The sequence below is a fragment of the Pteropus alecto genome, unplaced genomic scaffold (assembly GCF_000325575.1).
Source record: "Pteropus alecto unplaced genomic scaffold, ASM32557v1 scaffold101, whole genome shotgun sequence".
NCBI lineage: Eukaryota > Metazoa > Chordata > Mammalia > Chiroptera > Pteropodidae > Pteropus > Pteropus alecto.
The window spans coordinates 7,328,152-7,336,171 of record NW_006432945.1 but is presented as its reverse complement, the minus strand read 5'-3'; the positions used below and the strand labels follow the sequence as shown (position 1 = coordinate 7,336,171).

At 40.4% G+C, this 8,020-nt stretch overlaps 1 protein-coding gene and 1 pseudogene across 2 annotated transcripts in view; both read left to right on the top strand.

Moving 5' to 3' along the window:
• CUNH1orf21 (chromosome unknown C1orf21 homolog) overlaps positions 1-8,020 on the top strand; it is a 122,438-nt gene that overhangs the window by 102,611 nt on the left and 11,807 nt on the right. The gene's annotated exons all lie outside the window — the stretch shown is intronic.
• LOC112476485 lies at positions 5,487-5,605 on the top strand (annotated as a pseudogene).

Sequence of the window (8,020 nt, the reverse complement as noted above, 5' to 3'; positions counted from 1 at the left end):
TCTCTCAGAAATGTCCAGGAATTCCTTTTTTCTTCCTTAAATTGATATGAAGCAAAATTGACTGAACCCGGGGAGATTTAAACCCACCCTTCCTTGATTGATCGGTTGTATTTATTCAATGCCTATACAGCATGGTTTGAATTTACCTTTCAACTCTTCTCCTAATATCAAAAGAAATTTCTGCTCTGTCTTTTTCAAGATAGATATAGAAAATAAAATAAAAATTTCTTAAAAATAGATATAAAAGTATTATTAGTATAAAGAAACTAGGACTTTTAGATGGTTAAATATTTGTAGTGAAACTTAATTTAGACTACCCGACCTTAATTCAGAGACTGTCACGGTGCTGAACTAGCTACAGCTAACCTTTGCATCACAGATGGACCAGCAGAAAAGCAAGAAGCAAAAATGCTTTTAAATTTTTTTTTTATTTAGCGCTTACTGAGTACCAGACCTTATACTAGCGGCTCAGGATAGAAAAATCAATAGGCAATATGGGATACAAATTAAGTAGGAAACAGCTCCTTTGTCTGAGGTGTTCAATTTTAAAAGTGGATTTCTTTAAAAATGTAATTATTTTACCGATGGAGGAGTCCATCCTTCCTTTGTCACCTCCTGCCCGCCGTTGTCACTGTGAGACAGGTCCTTCTGCATCGAATGTAAGTGGGAGGCGGGGACACTGAGCTGCCTCTGAAGGTGAGCTTTGATCAGATCAATGAGAGTTCAAAAGAGCTTGGCAACTCCTGTTTGATTTACTTTTGCTTTTCCTCTTGGGGAGTAAAAATCCTGTGAAACAATGAGAGAGTCTCACTTATTTTTACCTCATCGTGTTTCACTCAGGTAACTCACCACTATTCCATTGGAATCTACCATTGTTGTGCCTGAAGCGGTGACATTTAACTAATTTTGCAGCTTAAAGAAAATGACAATTTATTGCAGAGTGAGATAATGATTTAAACTCTGTTTTCAGAGGAGAAAGAAGATATCTAGATTACTAAAACTTGGCCCCATGGAGGAGTTTCTGAATATGGTACCAAATGCAGATCACATCTGATTTTAAGATATGCTTTCTGCTGTACACTCGACCTTACTTGTAAGAAACAGAAAAAGTAAATACACTTTTTAAACATCTGTGATATTAGTATCTTCTCTAGGCAAAAACAGGGATTTATATATTGCTTTATGGAGATAAGAACAGCTGACTACCAAGGAGTCTTTCGCCCTCTTATAAAAACAACTCTGAATATTAAATAAAGAATATCTCAGTTCAACGTCATCTACATTTGGTTAGTTTTCCTCCTTCAAGACTTAAGCTTTGTTGGGCCATGGGCATCTTTTTTGGAACCCTGAAAAGTTATAGACTCTCCCTATAAAAATGCACATGATATCATATACACAGAATTCTTGAGCAAAATGTCAGGGTTTTATAATTCCCTGAAGCCTGTCCTTGGGTCCCAGGCAAAGAACTTGAGGATTTCTTTAGGATGTATCCCATTAATGTGTTTCTCCTCGGATCTATGGCCCATGAGCCTCTCCAGCAACCTTATTTATATATATATACATCTCTGACTTTAAAGATTGAGAGACCGAAGGGAGAGAAGTCCATTCTCCCTCCTTTGTTACTTCCCTTTCTTCTTCTCCCCGAAAAAGCTCATAGCGCTTTACCCCAAGCATGAGCCATCAGCTCGCCTACTGTATCATCTCCCATATTCCTGTATGATTTTGAGACTTCGCCTCTGTCGATTGGAATTATTCAATGTGACGTTTTGAGGAAATGTCTGAGAAAGAACAGTATGTAGATTTGAATTAGCTGGTTTTAAAAGATGGTTGTTTATCTGTAGACCTCTACATCTATTGAAAAATCATTTACACTTAGAAAATGTTTGGGTTCCTGAAGTGGCCTGAGTCCCTTGGCCCCCGAACTAACCTAGTTGGTGAGAGAGATCACGGTAGGTCCGCAGTTACAAATTTATTTCAAGGGCTTCTTCTCTTAATATTATGTCAGACCATCTGAACCACGTTATGAATCAGGATGTCATAGATCAGAAGGTGTTTGCTTTTCATCTGGTGAAGAGAGTGCCTTGCGTGTGATTATGAACTATGATGTTTGTTTCTGTATATAAACTATGCCTGTAGTAGACGGTTTAACCTCAGAGCTGCTGTAGAATAAAATATAACGTTTGGCAGATGTAGCCACTGGTAGGTTTTACGTTCTGGTGTGTTTAAAGGCCTCTTCGATGCATGCTAGTCATTAAAAAACATGGGACTGTTGTATCTAATCCTAAAGAATGTCGCACGGCATAAAGAATGTGTGCAGAGGAAGTCTTAGCATGTCCCTCCCACCCAGTTTATCACTTTCGGTAACGACCGAGGTCTTCAACACCGGTGGAGAGATGCCCTTGCTGACATGTGTATTTTGGAAGTGGGCTCGGCTGCCAGAATCATCTCATTAAACAATTTCTTGCTTCGTGGTAAACATAGTACAGTCTTGCTTTTGCTAATAACCAAACCCTTCCTGGGTCTCCCTTCCCATCATCCCCCTGCCTTGCCTACTCTCTCTCTCCTGCGTATTCCTTTTCTCATCTGTCAACTGAATGAAAGCTGTAATTATAAGGGTAAGAATGCGACAGGGTCCTGTTTTGTTTTTCTCCCTACTGCATAGTTTTATGCAGTGACTTCTAATAGTCGCAGTGGTGACACTGGTGTAGGAACCACAGGTAAAGCATGCACACACTCAGCTTTAAGGGTCTTAGTGTTCCCATGCAGCTAATCATAACAGGTGATACGGCCAAGGCGACAAGCCTAAAGGAAATGCAACACACTCAGTCTCTGCTCACTTTCTTTTTTCTGGAGGGCTTGATTTTCAGAGCATTCGAGAAGTTCTATCAGTCTGGCTCTTTAGGGAACAGCAGAGAAGAGTTCAGGTTCCAGAACAATGCAGTATACACATGCCATATAAGAACCATTTTTATGAGTGAAGTGTGGCCGACAGTGCTCTGAACTCCATAGCGACGTGTGTGGCACCATCAGTGAATGGTATTATTCTGCCATGGGTGCAAATACTTGAGCGAGGGAAGGCCACCCAAGGTACCACCCAGAGCAGGGAGGCGCTGATGTCGATGAGTGTCATTCCCTTGATTTGTGTCTTTCAGCTTCTCCTTCCCGTCCTCTTTCCTTTTCCCTTCTTCTCCGTGGCCCTTGCGTTTGGCAGCCATGAGCATTGTTTTAGTCCTACAGAGATCTCTGGGGAATAGAGAGGGTGGCAACCTCCCTAATGGTTGCTTTTTTATTTAAGAATCCCTGAAAGGACTTGAAGCATTAAACAGGCAGCTTCCTAAGGATAAGAATTGGGTCCCATTTGTCTTTTTGTCCCCAGAACCTAACACAGGGCTGGGACAGGCGGTTTCTTAATAAACTAGTTGAATGAATGAATGAATGAATGGTACAAATAAGACCACTGGGCTTAGAAGGAGCAAAAGCACACAGAGGAAGGACATGTGGTCGAGCAGATTCCCGGAGTAGAGGGCTCAGCGTGATAGGAGGTAAAAAGCTCCTGGTAAAAAGCGGCAGAGCAGATACGCAGCAGGTACCCAGCCGAGAAATCGCCTGAGTGAGTCAGGGAGAGAGAGTCAGCATGGAACTGGGCCAAAGCCAAGGGCCAGATCTAGTAGTTGCTGTGTGACCCCAGACTAATTGATTAACCTTTCTGGTCCTCAGTTCCCTCACCAAAAAAAAGTTGCAGATACTAAGTAATACTAAGTTGTCTGGGATAGTAAAGAAAATTCACTGGAGAGCCTCTAGCAGTGTTTGGTATGTTATACGTGCTATGTACTTGGTAGTTTTTATTTTGCTTGAAGTTGCCTGTATCCATATCATCGAGGCCATTTATAGGGATTTGGGAGAATTAGAAGGGGAAGTAAAGACTGAAACCGAAAATGCAAAACTTATCAGCTTGAGTCTTGCTTGAGCAAGTGCCTTCCCAATGTACAGATGTCTCCTTGTAAGTGGAATATTAGAATAGGATACTTTCCAGTGCACTCACCCACCTCTCTCTTGTGTGGTATAAACATGCTAAGGAATTAGATTTGGGTGAACATTTATAGAGCCATTAAATAACCTGTACTAGCTTTTGAGCTGTGATTACAGAATGAGTCAGTGAGTCGGCCTATGAGCCTGGTACAGCTGAATCCCTACATATTTTTTCCTGTTTGGAGGGTTCATTCTTTTTCAAATCCTTGGGTTTTTCAAATCCTGCTTTTCCACATATTCACTAACAGCTTCAAAATGCTTGTAACTACAAAAACAGCAAAAAGTTAGGAAAAGGACTCCCCCTAAAATCATTAAAATGGTAAGACTGACTTCTTTGATTCATTTAACAAGCTTAACTGAAATGTGTCCTCTGAACCCAGAAACAAGGAATTAGGATAATAAGAAATTAGGAAATTGGGTCCTTGCCTTTTGAGAGCTTCTAATGTAGAAGCATAACATTTTGACTTGTGAGGAACTTGGAAGGGTATCTTGTCCAATTTACTCCCCAATTTTTTATCGAGATAATTAGTTGTTCTGTTTGCTTGACCCCCAACTTTTTAAATTCCCCCTAAACAGACCCTCTGTAGCAAAGAATGAAACACGCCCATTTCTGTCAGTTGGGAAGGGATTATGAAGCATATTATATTCAGTACATTCCTTTAAGAATTTATTCTGCGATATCTTGTGGTTTGTGGACACTTACTCCTCCCTTTGAAATTCTGTTGCGTAGAGACATATGCTGCTCCATCCCTAGAGAAAGCACTCTTGGAGCACACACTTCTAGACTGCTCTCACATCAATCCCATTTTGCTAAATAGATTCAAAAGAGGGTACCAAAGTCCTTTAAACTTGTATTCTCAAAATTTGGTGGTTTGAAGATGTTTAATCATATTCTGCCTCCCTTTTGAAAATAGACGCGGGAGCCAGATGAGTATCGTGGGTCAGTATCCACCTTATTAATGAACCTCGTAATTCCCAAAGGCAGAGCTTCCAATAGATTAGTTTGGAATATATTCGCAACAGCTAAAACGTCAAAAAGATCTGTAGCCAGAATATATAAAGGAGTCTTATTAATGCTAACCAATAAAAACCATCAATGAAACATATGAGTCTATATCATTGAAATTCTCTTATATGTATACAAAAAAGTTTACTGAAGCATTCTGAGTTCAATAGCAAAAATAAAAGAAAAAGAAAAACACTGCAAGCAGCCTAAGTGTCTGTCACTAGAGAAATGAAATAAATACAACCCTCTATTTTCCTACAGTACAATATTATGAGGCAGTTAAAAGAAATGAACCAGGCATATGTATAGCCACAATTATAGCTCTCAAATCATATTATTAAATGAATAGAGGAATATGCAGAGTGATAAAGATTGTTTGTGACAATACGAATTTAAAAACACAAAAATAGCATACATTGTTTATAGATAGACATTCAATAAATATTTATTAAGCTACAGCCATGCCACCCTGAACAAGCCCGATCCTGTCTGACTTCAGAAGCTAAGCAGGGTCAGGCCTGGTTAGTACTTGGATGGGAGACCACCTAGGAAGACCAGGTGCTGTAGGCATAAAAAAATAAAAAATAAGGGATTGTAAGCTGACAAAGTCCTTGCAATCTGTGAAGTCAACCAAGGGTTGCTTTGCCTAAAATAAACATATATATTTATTAAGTACCAGGTATATCAGGCACTGATATATAGACACCACACACACACACACACACACACACACACATAAATACATACACACACTAGTATGGTATGTTTTTACATGCTATATTTATACGTGGTATCTGTTATATATTAAACATTCATACACACATATCGTTTTTTTGATACAGTACGAATATGATATGAATATTAAAGTATCAGAAATATGCTGGAGGACGCATACCAAACCCATGACCGCCGTGGTCACGCCTGGGGATGGGGGCGGAGGACTGCGATGGTAGTTTCATTTCTCAGAGGGGAGGGCGGTGGCTAGAAGTAAATGTGACAAAATATTACTAGTTCTTATGTCTGAGTCATGAAAATATGGTGTTTATTACGATCTTTATACTTTCCTGTCACTTTTAAATTTCTCAAAATTAAAAGAAGTCTGTGAAAATAGGAATATGTTTATGACAAAATGTCAAGTGGAAAAAAAGCAGATCACACAGTGGTCACTGGCCTTGCTCACCCCTTCCACTGCTTCCCAGTGCGTGCAGCTCGGTGGATGAAAACATTCGGGAAGCACCAGTCTACGGGCACCGAGCCACGCTCCAGCTCACCCGAAACACTCCTCTTTCAGATTTCATTTGAAATCATTCCTGTTTTTAAGAGCTCTGATAGTCATGGCCACAGATGCAGTGGGCCCCCATCAATTGCTATTCTTATTGGCCAGTTGGCCAAATGTGTGACCAACCTTAATTAATCAGAGCTTCATAACCCATTTGGCTAAATCATCTCCACAAAGTAGTCGGTTCTGTTTGTCCCAGCCTCTCATGTATCCTCTGTGCTTTCCTCAGTTGTCATCGTCCCCAAGTGCTCATGCCCAGGAAATGTGTTCGGTTCATCAGGCCAGTAGAAAACTCAGGATGCATAATGAACTGGCTAGTTCATTGTTCTCTAGGCTCGATGGGCAGGGACCTCCTCTCAATGGCTACAGTTCTCTTCCTGGCCAGATGCACTGCTTCCTATTCTGAAAGCAAAGAGAAAAGTAAAAGGAAGTGAGACACTGTGATCCAGCTAGCGATGTCACCCCTCCGTGTGGGAAGGAAAGAAACCAGCTTTTCACACTCTCTCCTCTCTGGCCTGCTGGCCTGTGGAGCAGTAAGACAAACCAGGTGGGAACCCAGCCACCCTCCCCTTTCTCTCCACCTTTGACTGGGTGTGTCAGTCACCATCTGTAAGGTGTCAGGAGTGAGGGGGCAAGATATGGGGAGGGCCTGCCAGGTTTTCTAATCCAGCTAGGAAACCAATTCTCATCTGACTCCTTCTGACTATAAGGAAAGGAGGTAGGTGCTTAGTCTCCTCAAACTTCCAACCATGTTCAATATAAATTCTAGAATGTAAACAGTTAGTTCAAAATGAAGAGCTCTAAAGGGTTTGTCTGGAAGGCACGTCTTTTTGTCAAGAGGCATACGGATTGAAATCCCACACTTGCTAAAGGCATTGTCCCAAAGGAAGTGGACCTTAGAGGGGACCCATGAGGCTTCATGTCTCAGAAGAAGTGAATCCTAGAGGAGATCAAGGAGGCTCCAGGCTACCAAGTGGGTCCTGGCTTGGGGGTAAAGAAGTGGTATTTAAATATAAACTTTTACACCTGAGAATAGACTAATTAAGACATCCCTTTGAATTAAGCCCATCAAACATCCCGAAAATCTTCCACAAATAATTCTACAAAAAATTTATGGTATATCTGTCACCATTATAAGGAATCCGTTACAACAAGGAGAATTTTTATAAGATAATGTTAAGCGAAAAAGGCAAAATTAAAAAAAAAATTGTGTCTATCATAGGATCGAAACTATAGTAAAATGGCATTTATATGGACAGAGATTTAAATGAAACTTGAACCCTCTCTGACTATTAGGAAGATGGAGTCGTAGGAAAATTTTTTAATTTAATTTTGATTTTGATCGATGGTTTTCTTGTTTGTAAAATGGTAAGCATTTTATAAAATGACATTTTGGAGAGGAACTCTGGTCCCATCTCAAAAGAAATGTCTCTCGAGATGGAAATTATCTCTGCCGTTTGAGCTCTTAGTAAAGAGGGCCAGAGCCTTCTCAGTGTTCACCTCTGAACCACTGACAGTAATTCTATTCTGCAACAGGCATGTGACAGCCCATGGGCCAAATCTAGCCCACCGGACAAGAATGGTTTTTGCATGTTTAAATGGTTGGGAAAAACAAAAACCAGAATAATATTTTCTGACATGTCAAAATTTATGTGAAATTCCAAATTCAGTGTCCACAAGTAGAGTTTTATTGGAACATAGCCATG